Consider the following 24,612-nt stretch of genomic DNA (forward strand, 5'->3'; position numbering starts at 1 on the left):
GACCCCCACCATTTTCAAATGCCATGTTCTGCCCACTAAGCTGGCTTCCTCCATTGCCAGCCAGATAATGCCCTCTACATCCAAATCAGAGTCTGGGGAGTAACTGACTCACCCTACTCAGTTTTTTTTTTTTGTCTTTTTGCCATTTCTTGGGCCGCTCCCGAGGCATATGGAGGTTCCCAAGGTAGGGGTCTAATCAGAGCTGTAGCTGCCAGCCTACACCAGAGCCACAGCAACACGGGATCTGAGCCGAGTCTGCAACCTACACCACAGCTCACAGCAACACCGGATCCTTAACCCACTGAGCAAGGCCAGGGATCGAACCCGCAACCTCATGGTTGCTAGTCAGATTCGTTAACCACTGAGCCATAACGGGAACTCCTCACCCTACTCAAATTATTCCCAGGAGCCTGAACCTTCTTTCCCAGCCACCCCCCTCCCTCCCATCCAAATTAACATGGAACTTCCCATGGCACTTTGTTACTAGCTCCCCCCAGGGGTGACAACCATTGGTAACCTGCCCCATTGTTAGATATCAGACTATTTTTACAGCTGACTTAACTCTCTGTGCTTCCTTTTCAATGATTATTCAGAAACGCATATGACCTACTTTGGATCCACAAGTGGCTCAGAAATTCTAAATTAAAACTCTTGCTGAGCTTAGCTGCCACAGACCAGGAATCTGTGCTACACCAACAGACTTTGGTGGCCTTCCAAATACACTGCATGCTCAAGCCCCGCTCTCTATTATCAGAATGGAATTGTGTCCACAGATACACAAAGAGAAGCAAAATGTAAAATTAATACCAATAGTCGTAAACATTATCATTGCCTCCCTTACTGCTCTTCTTGAAAATGTCTACAAAGTTAGAATGGCAGTATGTATTATCTTTTCAAATTGAGAGATACAAACACTACTTAAACACAGAGACCACAACAGCCCCTGGAGAGATAGTATGACCTTGATCTTGAGGACACATGCAGAATAGAGATCAGCATCCTAATCTAGTTCCGAGCATAGAGTGATGTTTACATGCAGAGGTTCAAAGCCAAATTAGCACTGCTTCTTAGGAACTCCTGAGTGACTCTGGCTACTTTACTTGAATTCTCTCTGCATCAGTTTCCTCATCTGTAAATTGGGAACACGTCAGAATTCAACCTACAGAATTATTACAGGCATTAATGAAGTGATGCATAAACCACCTAAAACAGTAGCTAGCACACTGTAAACATTTAATAAATGCTATCTGTTACTATTAAGAATTGAGTCGGAGTTCCTGTCGTGGCACAGTGGTTAACGAATCCGACTAGGAACCATGAGGTTTCGGGTTCGATCCCTGGCCTTGCTCAGGATCCAGCATTGCTGTGAGCTGTGGTGTAGGTTGCAGATGTGGCTCAGATCCCTTGTTGCTGTGGCTGTGGCATAGGCCGGAGGCTACAGCTCCGGTTTGATCCCTAGCCTGGGAACCTCCATATGCCATGGGCATGGCCCTCAAAAACAAAAGACAAAAAAAAAAAAAAAAATTGAGTCAATAAATAAAAACTAGCTGGAAAACCTAAAAAGACTCTCAATTAACAGCAAATTAAGCTTTGGATGATGGGAGCAATTTTCAAATGCACACATTGCCCCAGATAGCTAAAAAGTTTTCAAATGCTCTTTAGAGATAAGCTTCAACTAGAGATCGTGGTAAAAACTTAGGGATGGAAAAGAATTGCAGAGAGGAGGGAAAGCAGGTTGCAAAAAGAAAGTCATAAAATCCTTTGCGGTAGAATTGCCTCTTGCAGGGGCAGGATGAGTTTACAGCACTAAGCTGCATGGACTCAGGTGAGTGTGAGGAGTGTGAGTGCAAAGATACCAGAGATGAGAGGGGTGCCAGAGGTGGGGAGAAAATCAATGAGGCTTGACAAGGTAAACGACAAAGACAAAGCCACGGCCAAGATAACTGCAGTTAGGTGAGAGGCTGTGATTATTCATTTAATAAATTAGGAAAGATGAACGAATTTGGCCTTTCAACTTAAACCTCACTCCTCTGGAGTCTACTGAGTCGCTCTTGTACAAAGCAATGGATCCAGATGAGATAAGCTAAGACAGTGTCTTCCTGCTGGGCCCTGGGGCTTTGGCTCATTCAACCTAACATCTGGTCCTTAAGATCACACACTTGCCTGTAGATCACTGGCTGGGTCATGGCCTGGACCCAACAGGAATTCAGGTCAACGCCGAACAGGATCTGGCTAGACTCATGCAGCTTAGCCCCATTTTAACATAAATTTGGTAGGAATTCACATCTTGATTTTTAAACAAATACAAGTGAAATACCCCAAATTCCACATGAGATCGGTATCTGTGGAAAGTCTATAATCTGGGGCCTTAGGGCTCTGAATGGATGTTTCTGAAACTAAGGAGATGCTTCCCACCCAGTGCTCAGAGTTTGATTCACAGTGTGAAATGCAACAAAGAGAACAATCAGTATTATCCAAAGAGCCAATCAGTGGCTATACTTATACTCCTCAGCACATATTGTTTTATCAAGGTTTCTTGTATACAGATGTGTCCAGTCAGCAGCAGCAGGGAGTTCTATTAGCTCATTGCTGAGGAAATCAAGTTCCAGGGAAGCAAAAACAGAACACAGTAAACACAAACCACCAACACACAAAATAAGGTCATTATCAGTTCTCACATGAGCTTTTTGAAAATACAGATTAAAGCTAGAATGACTTTTTCCTGCTCAGTCTAAAACACTTTTGATCCTCAAAACTACAGAGCTATCACAAAGAGAAGTTTAGAAACGTATCGAGTATGGGAGTTGGTACATATATACATATACATTGATACAAATATGGAGTTTGATAACATATATATACACATATTGGTATATATGTATATATACATAATTTATTTCACAAAAGAATTAATGTGCCTCCCAAATGCAGACACTATGACCAGAGAGCTTAAAGTAGAAGTCAGCAAGTGAGAAAGAAAAATACGAGGAGGAAGATAAAATGAATGGAAAATGATGAGACTAATTGAAAACCAGTTCTTATCATCTGTCTCCCCTTACTTTGCTTGGTCCACAAACTTGGCTTCAGTTCTAGCCATTACTGAGAAAAGGGAAACGTGATTAGATACGCAAGTTTCACTGTTTATCTGAAAAAAACCCACTGGTCAATAGAAGCAAGACTATTGCAGAGACCGGAAAAAAGAAAAACATTAAGTGATTCTGCTCATTATCATTCAGAGAGAGAGTCTGAAAGATGGAGTTTGACATTGATCTCCTTTCCAGATGAGAGCCTGGGCAACTTGGTGGACGCCTGTCTGTGTGGTAGAGACTAGAAGTCTAGGTGTAGACTTTTTTTTTTTAGGGCCGCACCTGTGGCTTATGGAGGTTCCCAGGGTAGGGGTTGAATTGGAGCTCTAGTGGCTGGCCTACACCACAGCCATGGCAATGCCAGATCCTTAACCCACTAAGCGAGGCCAGGGATCAAACTCTCACCTCATAGTTCCTAGTCAGATTCATTTCTGCTGTGCCACAATGGGAACTTCCTGGGTGTGGACTTTGACTGTGTTTGTTTGTATCTGAACATCTGTTTAAGCAATTGCCCACAGCAGTTTATAGGTTAAGTCTGAAGGATGGGAAAATCTTCTCTAAAAAAAAAAAAAAAAAAAAGTAAATAGGAGTTCCCACTGTGGCACAATGGGTTAAGGATCCAGCATTGCCACAGCTGTGGCAAAGGTTGCAGCTGTGACTTGGATTCAATCTCTGGCCCAGAACTTCCTCATGCCATGGGTGTGGCCAAAAAAATGAGAGTAATTATGCATTCTCAGGGTGTGTTGATTTGCAAGGGTTCTTTTCTCTTCTTTCCTTCCCTTTTCTCTCTCTCTCTCTCTCTTTTTTTTTTTTTTTTTTTGCTTTTTAGGGTCACACCTGCAGCATATGGAAGTTCCCAGGTCAGGGGTCAAATTGGAGCTACAGCTGCCAGCCTACATCACAGCCACAGCAATGCAGAATCCGAGCCGTGTCTGCGGCCTATACCACAGCTCACGACAATGCCAGATCCTTAACCCACTAAGCGAGGCAAGGAATGGAACCCGCAACTTCATGGTTGCTAGTTGGATTCTTTTCTGCTACATCAGGTCGGGAATTCCTTTTTTTTTTTTTTTTTTTCTTAAACTCCAGACAGGAGTTGGTTGGCTGGTTGGTTGGCTTGAATATGTATCTGTGTCTGCATCTGCATTTGACCAAGCTGTAGAACTAAAACTACAAGCTCCTGGTACATGTATGTGTAAAAAAGGTGTGTGTAGCATACTGAGTTACTTGTGTTCATGTACTTTGCTAGTCTGTAAGGAAGCTTCTGTATGAGAGGGCTGGTGCTTAAATAGTACCTCCCAGTTTACACTATGAGATAAAAATTAATTACTTTAGTTAAAAGTGTAAATAAGATAAGTGGTTAAGACTATGCTGAAAACAACATGCCAGATGAATAGGTCTATATGTAGGCAAGATAATGGGCTGCATTCTGGTTTACTAATGAACAAGGAAAGTAATTCTATCTTTTAGTAAAATATCTGGTTGTGTTAGAATGTGAAAAAAGATGGCAAGCCAGAATCTGCATGGGAACAGGATGCAGAGGGTTCAAAGAAAATGAAATTTTATTTGCCTTAGATTATAAAACCTGCAAATTTAAGACTGAAAAGAGGAAATGTGTTTAAAATGTTGACCAAGCTAGTTCCATTTTTGTTTAAAAACACTCAAATTCTTTACTGTCAGAGATTACCTTAATGCAAAATTAGAATGTGGTATCCTTTTCCTTAAAATGATAAATCAGTCTTGGAGTTTTTGGTCTGCTCTTAACAAGAGAAAGTTAAATTTCTTCTTTATCATTTGTGTATTTTGTCCAGATAATAGAGATTCTGCTTCACCCCAGAATATTTTTTGTGCTTTGTGCTAACTCTGTATAGCCTTGATTTTGAAAAAACAAAGAACAGAGTGCTGAAAGAGCTAAAGTTCCTTACAATCATGCTATTTTAACATATTTATTTTAAAATGTTGGATTATTGTTCCGGTAAGTAGGTAGTGAAGCAGAGCCATTCACTGCTGTTTGGCACTTAGCCTTCTGTTTGAATAAAGTATCTGCTGTCTTTTAATAGTTTGTTTTGATGTTACCTTTTTGTTTTATTTAATTATTTATTTGTCTTTTCGCCTTTTCTATGGCCGCTCCTGCGGCATATGGAGGTTCCCAGGCTAGGGGTCCAATCGGAGCTGTAGCCACTGGCCTACGCCAGAGCCACAGCAACTCGGGATCTGAGCCGCGTCTGCAACCTACACCACAGCTCACAACAACGCTGGATCCCTTAACCCACTGAGCGAGGCCAGGGATGGAACCCACAACCTCATGGTTCCTAGTCGAATTCATTTCCACTGTGCCACGATGGGAACTCCAGTCCTAAATTCTTCACAAACTTTCCAGGCCAAAGCTAATTGTTCTCTGACTGCTGTATTGCTTGGCTATGGATTTGCTGGTTGTACAACACAAGTGGTTGTGTGTGTTACACATGCCGCTCCTCTGAGAAGGAAGCAGGCAAAGAACACAAGAAACACAGTGAGACTAGCCCTTTGTGTGATCAAAAATAATCTTAGAAGACTGCTTATGACCACACAAGGGCCATTAAGAAAAATTATCCAAAACTTGGAAGAAAATCAAAAAGATAGCTGAGGGAGTTGACTAAGAAGCCCACCCAAGGTTCATTGGACTCTAGGCTCGAGGATAGAGCTTTGTTTGACTTACTGTTGATAAGGGCCTAGGCATTTTACAGCTATGTAAAGACAGATGTTCGCTTGTAGAAAACTTGTAAACTACAAATGCTTTTTGTCCAGTAGACAAGATAACCCTAAAGGGTATGGTTTATTGCCCTGCAGGAAATGAACCAGTTGCCTATCAAACTTAGCAATTTTACTGCAGTTTCTTCTCTACTGCAGTGTTCTTTTTTGTTCTTCCTTCACAGGCTATATGCATGTTAGTTTCTCGTGTCCTCCTGTGAATCAACTTTGTCATCTTGCTGGTTCTCTCATTATGGCCGTGGTTAAAACTTTGTACATGCTCATTGTAATTTCTATCAGAATGTGCATTTTTATTCATTGAAAATTATATTTTGATATGAACACAGGATCAGAGTACAGCCACTAACAAAATAAATTTAAAATAACAAATAATTTCCTTCCAATGATGAGTCATCATGACAAGCATCCATCTCAAATTCAGAGCATGTCTCCAAAATTCCCCTGGAAATCTCCTCCCCTGGTCCAAACCCTAGGGTTTAAGATTCTTCTCCATTTTTACTTTCTTCCTGATTCTACATTATAAAAGCTCCCAAATAACTGGCTAATAGGACTAATCCCGACTCAGAGGATAGGGTGTGAGTCACTGAGCTTGCCAAAACAGAATCCTTATTTGATTGGTTTGGGGAGCAAAAAAAATATAAGAACATGCATACAACTTTGGTCCCATCATGTTAAAGAAACTCTATGGATTCAGAGGCTAGAAAGTTGGGTGTAAGTGGAGACTGATTAAGAAAGAAATTCCATATTTTTTGGCTTTTTTTGGTGCAGGTCACATGAAAGGGGCTATTGATCAGGGAAGGCTGCAAAGAAAGGTTGTGCTATGTCCTGACATCATGGGATTGGCATGGCTTATATTTCTTGCTGAATGCTTGCCAGATGAGCCAGGAAGAAGAAAGAAACACCCATTTTATTCTAATCACTATGTTCATCAAATAGTTAAAAAACTGAGGCTCATGCAGGCAACATTTTTCAAGAGAAGACAAAATTTGCCACTTTCTTTTAGTACCATCTTGCCTATCTTTTCAGGCAGAAAAGCTCAGTTGTTTCAAGTAAACTGCCTTTCTATGCATCCAAATTTCAGCTCGTCTTGTGAATGAAACTGAGAGCAGAATTTCCATCTTGTCAATGGAATAGTTAAGTGCATTGAAGAAAAGGAAGCAATTATTATTAACAATAATAGCCCTAAACTAATAATAATGGCTCTGTGCCAGATCCTATTAGAAGTACTTTGGGAGTTCCCATCATGGCGCAGTGGTTAACGAATCCGACTAGGAACCATGAGGTTGTGGGTTCAATCCCTGGCCTTGCTCAGTGGGTTAAGGATCCGGCATTGCCGTGAGCTGTGGTGTAGGTTGCAGACGCAGCTTGGATCCCGCGTTGCTGTGGCTCTGGCATAGGCCGGTGGCTACAGCTCGGATTGGACCCCTAGCCTGGGAACCTCCATATGCCGAGGGAGCGGCCCAAAGAAATGGCAAAAAAAAAAAAAAGTACTTTGCATATATCAAGTCATTTAATATATATAATAAATCTGTGAGATGAGTACAAATTTTATCCCTGTCTTACAGATGACATAAGCTCCTTACTAGATGTCACACAGACAGTAAGGGGTAGAGTAAAGATTTAAACACAATCAGGCGCCTCGGCTGCACTGTCTCATAAATACCTCCACCAATACAAATACCCTGTATTAAGTAAAAGACCTTGATCCCTATGAATAACTTATGGTCCTAATCTTGATATCATTATCATTATACAGGTGTGCCTCAACTTACCCAATTTGTCTACTTCAGAAATTATTATCAGGAGTTCCCGTTGTGGCTCAGAGTTAACGAACCCGACTAGTATCCATGAGGATCAGGGTTTGATCCCTGGCCTCGCTCAGTGGGTTGAGGATCCAATGTTGCTGTGAGCTGTGGTAAAGGCTGCAGATATGGCTCAGAGCCTGAGTTGCTGTGGCTGTGGTGTAGGCTGATGGCTACAGCTCCGATTCAACCCCTAGCCTATGAACTTTCACATGCTGAGGATGTGGCCCTAAAAAGACAAAAAAAGAAGTTATTATGAAAACTGTACATAAGCCAAATCCATAAATGAGAGCTTAACAGTTCTTCCAATTAATTTGGGTTTTCATTTTATTAGGTAAGAAGGTAGAAAGGTAGGAGGGTAAGTGGGTTGCGTGGATGGAGAAAGTGGATAAATAAGTCATTCAAGGGAGTTCTAGTCATGGCTCAGTGGTTAACGAATCCGACTAGGAACCATGAGGATTCGGGTTCGGTCCCTGGCCTTGCTCAGTGGGTTAAGGATCCAGCGTTGCTGTGAGCTGTGGTGTAGGTTGCAGACATGGCTGGGATCCCTCGTTGCTGTGGCTCTGGTGTAGGCTGGCAGCTGATTAGACCCCTAGCCTAGGAACCTCCATATGCCGTGGGTGCAGCCCTAGAAAAGGCAAAAAGATCAAAAAAAAAAAAAGCCATTAAAAAATGTGCAAAATACAAGCCATAGAGAAGGAAAAGATAGATACCAAGGAAAAGATAGATGCCAAGGAAATGCAAAATGAGTTGTGAAAAAAGGGCTCTAAAAAGAAGCCAAGAGGAATTCACCTTTGTGGCAGGTTTTAAAAGAGCTGATAAGAAAAAGAGACACTTGGGTAAACTGTGGATTGAGTGAAAAATAATGCAACCTGTCAGGACCACAACCTGGTAATATTTCTAAAACTCTTAAATGTACTTACCCTTTGACCAAGCAATTTCATTTCTCAAAATTTAGCTACAAAATAGTTGTATACATGATTAACTTGCTCTTCTGACCAGGGAGTCATAAGATGCTCAGGTGGCTCGACTGTCCAATGAACATTTATTAAGTCCAGTGGTTTCACAGCCCCGTCAACTAAGAATCTTAAGGGGGTTCATCATCCCAAGTGGCATTTGAAATCCCTTCAGGCTAAGTATCTTACCATAGGACAAATTCTCCTTAACTCTTAACCACTGGCTTTTGTCACATTTACTTACTGGAACTTGAATTAATTTATGAGTAGAAGGCAGCATGGAAGGCAGAAATTTTACTAGTTTGCTTAAAAGTGGAGAAGTTCTTATGATAGATGAAAGCTATATTTTTTTTAAAGTCTTTCGCCCAAAATCCAATTAAACATGGCTAGTTATTGAAAGATAGAAGCTAAAGAAAAATACTTGGAGAGAGGAAGAGGAAGAAGGGAGGAGTCAAAGTAGTCATTTCTATGCACTTTCAATATTTAAATGCTACTTGGTGGTTTATTTGTATGGTGACCTTATCCATCTGTATTCACAACTTCAAACTCTTTATTACATATGTTTGCCAAACATTCCACAAGAAAATATGCCGCTTATAAAAACATCCAAACGAACAGCCACATTGGAAGCCACCCAGAGACTTCGAAATTTGTGATCATCTCTTATCCGATTGGACAATGGGGTTAAGATGAATTCTTTGGTGAGAATGAAAGAATTTCTGGCATCAATGTATCAAGCTTTTTAAATAGGCTCTTTATAGCTCTCCTTCCCTCAAAAAAAAAAAGAAAAAAAAAAGTGATTGCCAATTCCAAAAAGTGGCTTGATTTTTCAACCCCTGTACGTGTTTTTTCTGGATTCAGAATAGGCATTCCAAGACCTTCCACCCTTCTTGTTATAAATAGGTCATAGAGATTGTCCTTTGATGGCAATCATCAAGAACAGATGCTCAACAGGATTCTCAACAGCCAAAGAAAAACCAGAATAAAAACATCTGATCCATGTTTATATCACTAGGGACTTGATAGCTCCAAGGATGAATCTCACAGTCAGACAGAGCAGCTGAGGTGAGCAGTTATGATAGACGCTTCTCCTTTAAAAAAAAAGGCTAAGTTGCCTATTGGAAGTAGGATTGTATGTTTCATGTTAGAGATGCCTTATTCCACATGCAGTGGAACGCATGTGACCCTAGGATCTAGGGAGACAAAAGTTGAATAGAGAGGAAATGGACCCCCATATGATAAATTGATACAACCATTTTATAAAACTGCCAGTATCAACGAAAGCTCAATATATGCATATCCTATGATCCAGCAATTCCAATCCAATGTGTGTGTGTGTGTGTGTGTGTCTTCAATGTACACACATATACAACCTCCCCAAAATGCGCACATGTGTTTGCCAAGGCATATGCTAAGCATTCATAGCAACACTAGTCAAAAGGGCCAAATGGAAACTGCCAAATGCCCATCAATAGTATTCACATGATGGGATCCTCTATAGCAAAGAATGATTGCCAACCACATTCAACATTATGGATGCATCTCATCAATGTAATGTCAAGGGGAAAAGCCTGGTACCCAGAACACACACTGAATCATTCTATTTATATGAAGTACGAAAAGGTAGAAGATAGAGGAATGGGGGTTGGGACAGGAGGGCTTCTGGAGAGCTGGTCAAATTCTGTCTCTGGATCTAGTTGTCAGTTACATGAGTATGTTCAGTTTGTGAAAATTTATAGACTGTGTCCTTGTGATATGTGCACTAATATTGGAGAAAATTCCATATCCGGTCAATCAACTGGAATAGCGTTCTGATCAGGAGGCAGGATGAATCATGAGAAGGGGTGGTTTTCCCTTTTCCCTTCTCTACAGCTCCAAGGGGGCTGTTGCAAAGGGCTCCAAGGTCTCTCAGTAGGGGAGAGTTCCTTTCCCCTAAATCTGGATTTCCACCCATCAGAGACTAAGTGCTGGTATTTTAAAGGCTTCCAGCTTGGTAGTGACAGAGAAGGGGCAGGAGACAGTAGAGCCAATGTTCAACCCAGCCCTTCCTATTGATGCCAGAGTAAATATTTTATTTCTGCATCCAGCCTGAGTTGGATTTAGCTCAGTTTTCCTGGGTCTATTCCATGGCCTCCCCCTTTTGCCACCTGCATCTTCCTTTGTTTGCTTTCAAGCAGAAGCCCTTGCTGAGAGTGAAAAGCAGCAGCTCAGCCTTGAGTCTTACTCAATAAGGCTGCTCTTCTCTCAATAGTCCTCTGAGCCTCCGAAAAGCTCATCTCAAAGGCTGTGGTCTCTGCTCACAGGGACCTGATGCTGAGATTCCTTTAAATAAACAAGCAGCAGAATGAGTGTGTGAAGACCTTTCATTCTGATGGCGATGTGACAAGGTTTCCCCCTCATCCCGGCTTCAATAAATCTTTCCCTTGTAACTTATGATAAAAGCACTTTTGTGGTCACAATATTTCCTGCGGCAAGAATAAGAAACTGCAGTTTAACCAGCACTGCAGCCACAGTTCCATCAAACTCAGAAGATACCTATATTATATATTTCAACTGAATGAAATACCAGTATAACCAAAATAGCAACATGGTCCACAAGTAACTATTTGCCATGAGAATAAAGCAAAGAAGTGACATAGATTTTTTTTTGACAAATGGACAAATAATAAAACCATTATCACTACTGACCCTATGTTGTGTTACTTGTGCGTTTGGTGATGGGGGTAAACAGCTGTATTATTCTTACCAATGTTCCAAGTTTTGGATATATTGCATCCTAATGTTTTAGAGATATTAACAAGCTCGAATGCTTAGAAACACACTATGAGGTAGAAACTTCTACTATCTCCATCTTCCAAATGAAGAATGAGTGAGGCTCAGAGAGACGAACTGATCAGTGTGAAGTCTCAGGGTAGCTAAGCGGTGGAACTGGGATGTGAAACCAAGCAGACTGACCGCCTCTCCAAAGAAACCTGGATCTTCCTAGTCTTGTCTTATCTTTTCTCTTCTCTTCTTTTTTCCTTTTATGGCTGCACCTGCAGCATATGGAAGTTCCCAGGCTATGGGCTGAGCTGGAGCTACAGCTGAGGGCTACACCACAGGCACAGCAATGCCAGATCTGAGCTGCATCTGCAGCTTGTGGTGACACCGAATCCTTAATCCACCAAGCAAGGCCAGGGATCGAAGACACATCCTCTCAGAAATGAGTTGGGTTCTAAACCCACTGAGCCACAACGGCAACTCCTCTTCCTAATGTTTTCCTAAACCAAGTATCAAAATGAGTTTGAGTCCTTTAAGTGGATTTTATTTTTTAATTTTTAATTTTTTAATTTTATGGTGGCACCATGGCGTATGGAAGTTGCCGGGCCGGGACTGAATCCAAGCCAGAAGTACAGCAACACCAGCTCTTAATGTACTACGCCGTGCTGGGGATTGAACCCGTGTCTCTGCAGTGACCCCAGCCTCTGCAGTTGGATTCTTAACCCACTGTGCCACAGCAGAAACTCCCTTTAAGTGGCTTCTAGCTATACAGGTATGAGGACTGTTGTTAGCTGGATGGATGAAACAAATAGAGCGGGGCAACTACACTATGAACCAGAATTCGTCAGGAGTGGTTCTGGAAGCAGGTGAGTCAAGGCAGGCAATGAGGGATCTCTAAGTCAGGATGATGGGCCTGGCAGTGACCAGCAGAGTGTGACAACGCTGAAGCAGCAAACTGACCTCCTGGAGGCAGGGCAGGTTGTGAGCAAGAGGGAAGTGCCAGTAGGCAGCCTCGAGGCCAGGTCACAGATACCAGAGAGAAGCCAGGGGGTGTGGGGAGGAGGAGGGGCAAGGAGACAGGGAGCACACATCACATGATGCAAACCTGGGTCATCTAAACACCCTGCTCTGTTCCTGTCCCCTTAGTGTGGGCAGATGCCTCCCCTCCCCTTTTTACTGTCATTTGTCACAGTAACCCCAGGTTTTGTATCCAGGCTCCATTGATCCTTGCAGTCACTGTCTATAAACTACTCCCTTATTCAACCTTTTGTGTAAGAGGAAGAGAAATAATCCCATCTCTTTCTGTTTGCTAACACTTTATTTACACTTTTTTTTTTTTTTTTTTGTCTTTTTAGGGCCACACCCATGGCCTATGGAGGTTCCCAGGCTAGTGGTCTAATCAGAGCTGTAGCCGCCAGCCACAGCCACAGCCACAACCATGTGGGATCCGAGCCTCATCTGCGACCTACACCACAGTTCACGGCAACGCCAGATCCTTAACCCACCGATGGAGGCCAGGGATTGAACCTGCAACCTCATGGTTCCTAGTCAGATTCATTAACCACTGAACCACAATGGGAACTCCTATTTATGCTTTTAATTCTATTTTTCTCACTAAGATCTTATGGTCGTCCTGCTACCTCCTATACTTCAATGTCTTATCTATCTGTCCCTGTCTCTCTGCCTCCAAAGTGCATAGATCTCTGATCCTTCAGAAGCCTGGCTCATCATGCCCCCTCCCCTTTCCTGTCTCTTTTCCTGAAGGGGTGACAGTGGGACAGGAGCCCTAATCATCAATCGGATCTGGGTTCACATGCTGGCCACACCAATTCCAGCCTGCGTGGCACTGGTCAGGGGGCTTATCCTCACTGCTCTTGAAGTGTCCGCTTTGGAGACTGGGGGAGAAAAACAGCAGAAGATGGAACATGTGTGCACCCCCAAATCCTGATGTTTCCTGGGCTCCCCTATGTGTCACAGCCTCCCTTGCAGGCTGGTTGGGGACAATGGCCTGTGCACGGATGTGATCTCTGTTTTCAGCTGCCCTGTAGTTCAGAGACAGGGAGCCACCCCCTCCCTCTCTTCCTCCAGAGCCCTACACAGACCCCATGTTTCTAGTAGAAGAGATGGAAGACTCGGGAAGGCTGCCAGACCCCTTCAGATGTGCTACGAGGTAGGCGAACACCTTTAATGGGTGCTACTGAAACCTTGGGGTGACTTGAGGCTTGGCGCAGCATCCCTTCCCTGTCTGCCCCAGGGCCATGGTACAAGGTAGGGCTGGTCCCCTTCTGGGCTATGAACCAACCATGTGACAGGGACCAAGTTGCACCATCCCTCTGGATGCCTGCGTGCTCTTTTCAAAGTGGAAATGTTTATGTAGGTCTGGCTTTTGAACACCTTTCAAAACATAAAGCTCTTTCTTTCAGTGAAATCTGATGTAGAGAACCAAAATTGAGAAGGGGGCAGGGGCAGGGAGGCATGACAACCACCCTTTGGTCCCCAGAACTGAGGCCCACATAATCCCCTTTATGTCTTTATGCTAAACAGGATTACAAACAGACATACTTTTTCTGTTCCTATCTTAAACAATTTCGAGACCAAGCAGGAATACAGCACTCTAGCTGCGTGTCCTGGACATTCCTTTTCTGCTGGGTGTGACTATGAGTCATGACTCACAGCCTGCTTTTCAAGATCCATTTCAAGACACTTGCCTGGCTGAGCCCACCGATCTCAAGCTACTATGTCACAAACGCTTCTGAATCCCAACCATTTCCTCCCTTACAAGACCTGCCTTGAAGTCACCCACTGCAGGCCCCCAAATCCTAGCAGTGCTCTTCCCTGCTGTGTGATGCCTTTACCCCAGCACGTCTCATCAATCTAGCTTTCCCTGCCCAACAAGCATTTGGTGGTTTTCGAAAGTGGACGATTAGCAACCCTGAAATAGCCCCTAATAGAATTTGGCAGAAACACTAGTTTTTATTTTTATTTTTAATGATTTTTATTTTTTCCATCATAGCTGGTTTACAGTGTTCTGACAATTTTCTACAGTGCAGCAAGGTGACCCAGTCGTATATACATATGTACATTTTTTTCTCACGTCATCATGCTCCATCATAAGTGACTAGATATAGTTCCCCGTGCTATACAGCAGGATCTCACTGCTTATCCATTGCAAAGGCAAGAGTTTGCATCGAAGCACTAGTTTTTAAAAACCACTGAGCTGGATGATCCTTAAGCCCCGCTAGCCTTAACATTCTGCTTTCAATTCCAGTCCTCTAGACACAGCTTCTCTTTATCTGATCACATGAGACCAAACATTAGGGGAAGGCATTTAGCACAAGAGGCAGCCCTTCTTTCCCTGCCACATATCTCATCCAGCCCTAGAGAGTGATATTTGCATTGCCCGGAACTCTCCCCCTTTATAATAGCAAACTCTGTTGCCATCCCTGAGCTTGGAACTCTGAAATATTTAAAGCTCTGTATGAATAAACTTGCCAAATTAGGGGAGGGAGGAAAAGGGGGCTGGGAAGAAGCATCTGCACATAGATTACGTCAATCAAAAGACAGAATCAGGAGCTGGGCACCAAGTAGAGCCCCTCAGGGAAATAGGCACAGGTACCATAGCTGTGAATGACCTTGCCAGAGGGGTCAGCGAGGAAACCCTTACTTTGTGGAGTTTGCAATTACAGCTATAACCTCAGCTTGAAGACACTTTAGGAATTTCCATCTCCAAGTCAACTTGGAGGACCAGCAGCACCAGCACTGCCTGGGAACACAGAAATGCAAATTCTTGGGCTCTACTCAAGACCTACTGAACCAGAAATTTGAGGGAGGCTGCCCAGAGATCCATGTTTTAACAAGCCTTCCAGGGGATTCGGATACAAGCTCAAGTTCAAGAACTACTGCCATCTTAGAAAACACATCCTCAACTCTTTAATTTACAGATGATGAAGCAAAGTGGAGGCCCAGAGAGGCTGAACCACTTGCTACAGACCACACAGTCATTAGCACCAAGGCCAGGCCAAGAACCCAGGCCTTCTGCACCCTGCTCTAGGTCACCTTCCACAGCACAGCCTGAGCAATGGCCACCCAACAGTGTACAGAGGTCAGCAGAAAAGTCTACAAGCAAGAGGGTTGAGGCAACAATGTGATCAGAAAGGGGCATATCCAGGGGACTAAACTTACAGCCCCCTCTCCTTGGCATGTACACTGATTTCTCTCACATTGGAGGCTTATTTGAGGAGGTCTGGGTGGAGTGGTGTGGGCATGGGCTCCTAAAGTCATTCAGGGGCTGAGCTCCAAGTCTCTGGCCAGGTGACCAACTAGAAATCATCAATTTGTGTTCAGTCCCTTCCTAAAATGCATCCCTTGTGCTTGTCTGGTTCTCTGCACTTTATGAAGTGCCTCCACTCGCTGGAGCCACATGAATCCACCCTGGGGAAGGCCACATCCAGAAACCCTCTGCAAGGCAGCACGTCCTTCACGTGGCTCCTGGCCAGCTGCCCTCTTCTCCTTCTGGCTCCAGAGGAAGCTCCGGGCTCTAATCAAGGCAGAGCTCATACCCCTTGAACAAGGGCTCCTCCCCTGCTCTCCATCCCCTGGAGGGGTGTTTCCACCTCACCTGCTGGAGAACCATGGGTCAGGACGCCCTGACCCTGGAAGTCTGCTCAAGGTCAGGTCCGGCCTGGAGGTCTGGCCTGGGATGACACGTCCATGTACGTGTCCCTGCATTTCCAAAGGAACCGTCAGCCATCCCGGAGCAGGCCAGGGAGGCTTAGGCCTCCTTTCTTTCTCCTTGGAGGCACCGCACAGCTTTGCAGCTGCCTCTCTAGAGAAAGGGCAGTTTTCTGACTGTGAGCTGCTCTGTTTTGAAGACAGAACTATTCTAGTGTTAGCTTTCCAGATAGTGTCCTGAGGGCTCAGTTTCTTGGGGTTTTCCATTTTGCAGACTTCCCAAGACCTTTGATTCCTAGAGATACATGACTGTTAGCCCAGGACTTATTCCAGGGGGCTCCTGGCTCTCTCCAAGCCCACTCCCCTTATCATCTGTTTGGTCCCACAAGCCTTCTTTCAAGTTCTTAAATAAACTAAGCTGTCTATGTACGAGGCCTTTGTGCATTTTTTATTTATTCATTTATTTTTGCTTTTTATGGCCACGCCCATGGCATTAGGAAGTTCCCAGGCTAGGGGTCAAATAGGAGCCACAGCCGCTGGCCTTTGTCATGGCCATAGCAACATGGGATCCCAGCTGCATTTGTGACCTACATCACAGCTCACAGCAACACCGGATCCTTAACCCACTGAGGGAGGCCAGGGATCGAACCTGCATCCTCATGGATACTAGTGGGGATCGTTACCACTGAGCCACAAGGGAACTCCCCTGTGGGCTCCCTGAGGGCATGCTGCCTGTTCTCAACCATAGCCTCTACAACGCAAGCACTCAATGCATATCCACAGGCTGGTTGAAAATACAAAGGCTAAAACATCTCATATTTTCCAAAGAAAAAAATGAATTTAGCAAAAATTGACTCAAAGTTCCAGGGTGTCCCTGAAATGCTCAGGTGGCAGTTCAATGAGTCTTGGATATCATGTCTCCAGCTCAGGGCAGCCTGAGACCAGCCCCTCCCCCAGAACGAAGTCCTATTCTTTGTAGGCTGCTGGATTCCCAGAGTCTGGAAGCATTTATTCTACTGGCCATGTCTACTGAAATAATATATTTCAGTTGAAAACCCATAGACTATAAAAGAAAGGGAGGAGGACGGACAGAGCCAAAGCACTGACAAGAAAGGGCCCTATAGGAGTTCTGTGGTGGCTTAGCGGTGAAGGATTCTGAGCCTTGTCACTGCTGTGGCTTGGGGTTGATGCGGGTAGGGGAAGGGGGGGGAGAGCCAGGTTCCCCCCTGCCAGGTGCTGTCTGCTGTGGAGGAGATGCTCACTTCAGGCCCCCAGAGGGCAGGGGGACCCCTACCTGTGACAGTCAGCCACAGACTGAAGCAGACAGCCCCTTTGCTGCCACAGGGTTGCAGACTAGACTCATAAGCTCTAGTCTCATAAGTTCTGCCTGGTGGTCCTCACATGCTCTCAGAATGTGGTCCAACCACCAGCATTTGGTGGGGTCAGCCTGCCCCTGGAGCCTCTCTGCTGAGGCCATTTGTCCTTTAAGTCTCGTTTCTCCATAGTGCAGGAAGGTCAGTGTCCCTGCCAGCGGGGACTCAGGCCTCAGGCTGACACAGGTTTTCCCACAAAACCTGTTATCATCCCAGGCTGGGAAAGGCCACCAGCCCCTGAAGAGCTTGGACTGCGTGTAGCACAGGGCAGGCCAGTTAGAACAGGGATGGAGAGAGAGAATTTCTAGAATCAGATGACCAAACAGGTATGACTGGAAAAGACATATAAACGCTCAGCTGTGATGATCTCTTTTATAAAGCATCGCATTACAAAGTAACACATATCACTTGGATATACATATGCGTATCCTACATGTGTACATGTGTCTGCCTAGGAAATGAATGCACCTGAAATATGAAATGTTAATATTAGTTCTGTGTGATAAGAGTATACTGATATTGTATATTCTTTATACTTTGTATGAAGTTTCCAAATGTTAGAGGCTGCATACACGGCTTACACAATCAGAAAACGAGTTTAATGGGCTAATAATTTCCAGCTCACTGAGCATACAGGCAGATATGTTATCCAGTGGGATCAGGCTCTAAAGCACCCTAAAGAACCAATCAGAAGCACCGCCCAAATGAACATTTGGGATTTTGACAGCTGGCAGGTCAGGCAGGTCCTGCTTGCTAGCATGTGGCCAAGTTCCCCAGAGTTTGCTTCCAAATGAAAGGAAGAGACACCAGCAAGGGTGAGACCCAGAGTACCTAGTTTCAGGCAGTAGAGAAAGAGGGTTAGAAACCCTTGCGTGTATTATAAATCACTGGTACAGAGTATATGCAGCTTTTTAATTAGTACTTATTAAATTCCCAATTTTTCTAAATACTGATAGTTAAGGATGTGTCTATGGGCAAACGTTCAATTCTGGAACTCCAAGCAAAAGTCAGAGAATAGAAGGCTCCCTGATGCTCTTAACTACGTCCTTCACCACCCACCCAGGGTTAGAAGAGACACCCTCCTGGCATAGGGTCAACCTGAATCTTTCCGTGTGAAATGGGATTATGCACGGCTTATGCCAAGAGTTGCAAAATCAGCCTGTTGGTGACATCCTGTGAATATCGAAATTGCACAAGGCCACAAGATGGCATTGTTATGCTACCATAGTCCGATGGTTTTGTGTGTGTGTGTGTGTGTGTGTGTGTGTGTGTGTGTGTGTGTGTGTGTGTGTGTGTTAAGAGTTAATCCTCTTTAGAAGGTAGATGGACAGAAAGGAGGGAGGTGGGAAGGACCACAGAATTTCTTTTCTCCATCTCCTTCTCTATATTGCATCCTGTTCTTGCACTCGTTCCTATATATGGTTAAATAGAGTTTAAATGTCTATTTTTATTTATTTTTATTTTTATTTTCATTGCTTTTTAGGGCTTCACCTGCAGCATATGGAGGTTCCCAGGCTAGGGGTGTAATTGGAGCTATAGCCGCCGACCTACACCACAGCCACAGCAATGCGGGATCCGAGCTGCATCTGTGACCTACACCACAGCTCATGGCAACACTGGACCCTTAACCCCCTGAGTGAGGCCAGGAATCAAACCTGCAACCTCATGGTTCCTAGTCAGATTTTTTAACCACTGAGCCATGACAGCAACTCCCTTATTTTTATTTTTCACCTAGAATTTTAATTCATTATCTTATTCTCTAAAGGGAGGGATAAAAATCTATAATTTTATTATTTTTAACAAGAGGAAAATATACTAAAATCAATCAGTAGTCTTCCAAAGACAGGTTCCCACCACTGATTTACAGGAAGCAAATGTCAAAAGACAGAAAGGTCCCTCTCCCACCTAATTACACAGCAAGGATTCTTTCACTGGGAGCCCCTACTTCATATAGTGTTTTCCACACCGGTATGATATCATTAACCCCACTGATAGGTTTTAAAACATTTTAAGACTGTGACTATGAAAGACAGGCACCTCTGCATATTCCTATAACTTTGCTCATTTAGGATAATCTAATTATTTTCCTAAGGCCCTTCAGCAATGAGGAAGTCTCTTCCTTAGCTGAGAGAGTGGAAGAATGGGGAAGAATGATTAATAGCTTAGGAGTTAGGATGCCCTGGATATAAATCCCAGCTCCACACTGACTATTGGAAGGAAGATCTCTGTTCTGTCTTGGTTTTCTTATCTTTAAATAGGGACACTTAAAATGCGTGTGTTATCGTGATAATTAAATACATGACGTTGGTATAGTCTTTAACTTAATCTCATACACAAAACAAATGGCAATTTATTTTTAATTACTGTTATTATGAATTACCAGTTTCCCTTCTGCGTGTTATCTTCTATAGTGCAGCGAGTACTGAAGACAACAAGCATATACACACAGAAGCCCCTGTTGCCTTTTCATCCAATCCTAAGCTTCATTCAGATACAGTCAGATATGACCTTTATCTAATGCCTTGAAAAGTTATGCATGATCATGAGGCAAGACAGCCAGGGGAGGGAGAAGCATGGTATCCAGCTCCAAAGGAGGGGCCAATAATGACCCCTAGGATCAGGGGTCAAGTCCTAAGAGATCAGATAAGGCAGAAAAGAGCAAGCACCTTCTCAAGGACTACGCTGGCAGATCCAGAATTGAGGCTGTGGAGTGACAGGAATTAAATGCTCTGTTCTAAGAGACAGGCTGTCTAGGAGAGAGATGCTAGAAGCCTGCAGAGGGCTACAGATGACCCTGACCGAGGAATGTTAAGATTACATCTTACTAGACAGTATGCAACTATGAACAAGACTATAAATTCTTCCATGAATACACAGGAGTTATCGGATATTTAGGATTTTAAAACTCTATCCTTATGGTCAATATCAGAGAATTTTTTCTTCAGCAAAAAGGTATAAAATTCTGTTCCAGCCCTGACCGGTTGTGGCTAGAGCTGCAACTGCACTGAGAAATATTCTAGGGCTGCGTCTAAGCTGAGCAAGATAGGATGTTGTAACAGATTAGTGATGTTTGCCCAGACACCAGGAGTCAGAAGCAGCAACGCATGTGCCATATTCCTACCATCTTTCTTCTCATTCCAAATCCAATCAGGAGCCATGAAAAAAGTCTGGGGGGGGGGGGGACTGATGGATACTTATCTGATACTAGAATGGGAAAGAACTTTAAGCATAAAAGTGTTGGAGACCACTGAACTGCTGAATTCTGCAGAAGGCAACTATCTGCCCACGCAGAGTTCTAAAGTACAGGGTGTCCTTCAAAGACAAGATAAGGGAGTTGTGCATAAACCATGCTATTCTATAAGCAACTGCACTATGCCCTAGAGGTAGGCACCAGTGCTAATGGTTTCCTTTGTTATTCACTAAGAGGGAGCTTTGTCATTGGCTATGCCTGATTTTACTCACTTCCCCTACATACATCCCCTTCCTGAATAAAAGGCCTGTGGGCTAAAGCCTAGGCGCCTTTGTTCCGTGAACAGAGTGCCTCCTGGTCCCCCACTTTCTAAAGATAAGAGTCTTGTGTTTTGTTCTCCTGCGCCATCCCTCTTCCAGGGTCTCCTGTTGCCCTGCAGCGCTGGACGCAGCATAAAAGGAATGGAAGAAACTGGGGGAAAAAAATCCAGCAAAAATCTAAAATATCTAGATATCAAAAATATTAAAAATTTAAAAAGCAGAAAAAGTATTTTTTCACAAATAGGACAAAGTTATTACATATTTATATATGAAGCTCTTTTATGAATTATTAAGAAAAATGCTAATGACCCAAAGGAGAAAACAACAAAAGAACATGGAGAGATAGTTCTTAAGGAAGAATTTTAAATGACTCAAAAACTTCAATTACAAATGTGCATACTCATATTCAAAGAAATGATAGAGTACCCATGAGATAGCGTATCTTGGACATAAAATTAGAAAAGATTAAAAACTATACTTTACTCAATGCTGATAAGAATTTAAGTAGGTACTTTTATATGTTATTTTAGGAATATAAATTGCCATTTTTTTCTTTCTTTTTTTTTAGGGCCACACCCACAGCATATGGGAGTTCCTAGGCTAGGGGTTGAATGGGAGCTATAGCTGCCAGACTACACCACAGCTATAGCCGCGGCCACAACCACGGGATCCAAGCCACATCTGTGACCTACACCACAGCTCACAGCAACGTGAGATCCGTAATCCACCAAGTAAGGCCAGGGATCAAACCCTCATCCTCATGGACCCTAGTTGGGATTGTTAAGCACTAAGCCACGAAAGGAACTCCCTAAATTGGTTTTTTGAGATTACTTGTAAATAATTTCTAGTGATACATTTATAGGAATCTAACCTAAGGTAATATTCTTAAATGATTACAAAATGTACAGTACAAGAATAATAATCATACAGTTTTATTATAACAATATTTTGGAAAAAGATCTATCTGTCCAAACTAAGAGGACAGTAAAGAAAATCTGATCTAATAGGAGTTTTAAGCAATTCTTACAATTGTTTTGAAAGGTTTTGTATGTTCCAACTGTGTGTTTCATTATATTTTTATCCAATATTAAATTAAAATATATTGCCATGTCATATTATAGAAAATAAATAAAATATCTATAAGTAGTTGTTATTTTTTGGTTGTATGATTACGACTAATTTTTATTTTCCTCATTTTTATTAGTCTATATTTTCCCAGGGAAAAATAATTTATATTTATGATTTCTTTTAAATTAGAAAAAAAATTTAATTCCATCTGATTAAAAATGCCACATGAACATTTTTTTCCAAGCAAAGTAATCACAGGAAAGAGTCGACGGGCCCGAACAAGTTCTATAGTCAAACGGACCTTGGTCACTTTTAACAATGTTGAGTTTGGGCAAACACTTAACCTCTCTGAGCCTCAGCTTCCTTGTCTGTAAAATGGGGCTGATAATGGTGCCTACGCATAAGGTAGCTGTGAGTCTTACTTAGTAAGAGACCCTCTCAAGCGGTCAGTACTGCTCTTGGCCCCTAGGAGGTACTGAAACACTGATCATTAGCTGTTCTGAGGGAAGCTGACCATCAGCTTTGGATGGATTGGTCTCAGCCAGTGAAACTGGCTGTGGCACCCCTGGGTCCTTCCACTGCACATGTGTGTCAGCATGGCCGTGCTTTGTGCAGTTCCAGCTGGCTTTGTGGTTGGCCTCAAGGACCTATGTGAGCTGGAGTTTCCTGAGAATCGCCACTGATGCCATTGCATAAACCATCCTTCCATGTGTAGCCAAGGAGACTCCTCAGCGAGACACAGCTCCTACCAGCCCCTGTAAGAGAGGCTAATATTTACTGCGCTCTTCATCCTCTCCAACTCACACAGACACTTAGCTGTGTGCATTTTATAGAGGAAGACAACCAGGCTCAGAGAGCTTCAGAAACTTGTCTGAGATCACAAAGCGGCTCAGTGCCAAGATTTCACATTCACGGCCATGTGATGTCAGAGCTTGGACTCTCTAGTCACCATCAGCACACACACACACACACACACACACACATACACACACTCACACTCAACTCTTAGCATCAGGCTGCCTCTGAGGACAGCTAAGCAGTGCTCAAACCATCAGGGCCAGTGAAGAAGCCCGTTTTCCTCTCCTGGCAACTGGAGACCAATGCCCCTCTCTCTTTCAAGTGAAGTGGCCATCACTCTGTCACTCTTGGTGCTCTGGAGTGAAAGTTGCTTCCTCTGACAAAGAGAGATCCCCCTCAGACTCTGCCTGAGCTGCTGGAAGTACTTCTGGGTCAGAGGGGAGGCCACAGCCCTGCAAAATCAGTGCTCAGGAATTACAGCAGAGGACAGAGATCCAAAGCCCTTGAAGAAGCAGCGACATCAGCCGGAAACCTCAGCTGACCAAGAAAACTTGCTGTTTCTCTTGACTTGAACCAGCTCGAGACTTTGTCGCCATATGGTTTTGAGTAATCACAAATTATAAAAATGATAACAACACCAGCTGCTAACACATATCACACATTCAGTTCACTTTGCTAAAACATGTACAGCTTTTAAAATTTCTTTCAACAAACTAATGCCCTGAGAGTGATTTTTATGAGCCCAATTTCCTGATAGTGATTCATGATGAAAGCATCCATGCTTATGTACGGGGTGGGTGAGGAAGTGGGACCCTGCTCCAGAGAATGGGAACCCCCAGAGGCCCGATGGGAAGGGCGCTTGTGCCAAAAATGGAAGAAGGCTGAGAGGGCACATCCTTGGACAAAAGAGCAGCTGGAGTATCTGCTCAGGGCTGGAGACATGCCCAGAGCCTGGCTGGAGGAGGACCTACAGGCAGCCTGACGTGGTCTGGAGTCTTCAGCATCCAGTTTCTAGACTGGCACCTGCTTTCCTCCAGGGCATGCCTTGCTACTAGGGACCTTGATGAGTTCTATAATCTCAGGTCTCTGGTAGGTTCTCTTGTTTTTTAACTGTCCTAAGACCTAATAAAATGTTTTCTTTAATAATAATAAATTTGAGGTGTTCCCATTGTGGCTCAGTGGTTAACGAATCTTACTAGGAACCATGAGGTTGCGGGTTTGATCCCTGGCCTCGCTCAGTGGGTTAAGGATCTGGCGTTGCCGTGAGCTGTGGTGTAGGTCGCAGCCATGGATCGGATCCCGAGTTGTTGTGGCTGTGCTGTAGGCCAGTGGCTACAGCTCCAATTAGACCCCTAGCCTGGGAACCTCCATATACCACGGGCATGGCCCCCCAAAAAAAAGACAAAAAAAATAATAATAATACATTTGAAAGAACATACATCGAGCATTTACTTTAATATATTGTGCATGCTTAGCTCTTTTAATCCTTACAACAACCCGTCCTGATGAAGGAAACCCAGGCACACCGAGCTGGAGTAATTTGCCCCAGGTCCTCTTTTTTAAGGAATAAATCGATGAACTCATGAATGAAGGCACTAACAGTCTCTCCCAGTGGTTCCCAAAGCTTTAGCCTGCATCACAGTCATCCAAGGACCAGTTAAAACACAGATGCTAGGTCCTACCCTCAGAGTTTCTAATTCAGTAAATCTGGGGTGAGGCCTGAGGATCTGAACTTCCAGCCAGTTCCCAGATGATGCTGATAGTGGTCCAGGGACCACACTTAAGAACCAGTGGCCTGGACAAGGAGCTAGCAAACTTTTTCATGAAAAGGCCAGTA

General features: G+C 43.6%; 1 protein-coding gene across 6 annotated transcripts in view; it reads right to left on the reverse strand.

Annotated features, from left to right (window-relative positions):
- The window catches only part of ADAMTS12 (ADAM metallopeptidase with thrombospondin type 1 motif 12), a 375,325-nt gene that overhangs the window by 190,775 nt on the left and 159,938 nt on the right, over nucleotides 1–24,612 (reverse strand). The gene's annotated exons all lie outside the window — the stretch shown is intronic.

This window comes from Sus scrofa, chromosome 16 (assembly GCF_054392235.1).
Source record: "Sus scrofa isolate SSC_HxYL_T2T_F1_AM1 chromosome 16, Sscrofa_HxYL_maternal_Yorkshire_Landrace_v2.0, whole genome shotgun sequence".
Lineage (NCBI taxonomy): Eukaryota > Metazoa > Chordata > Mammalia > Artiodactyla > Suidae > Sus > Sus scrofa.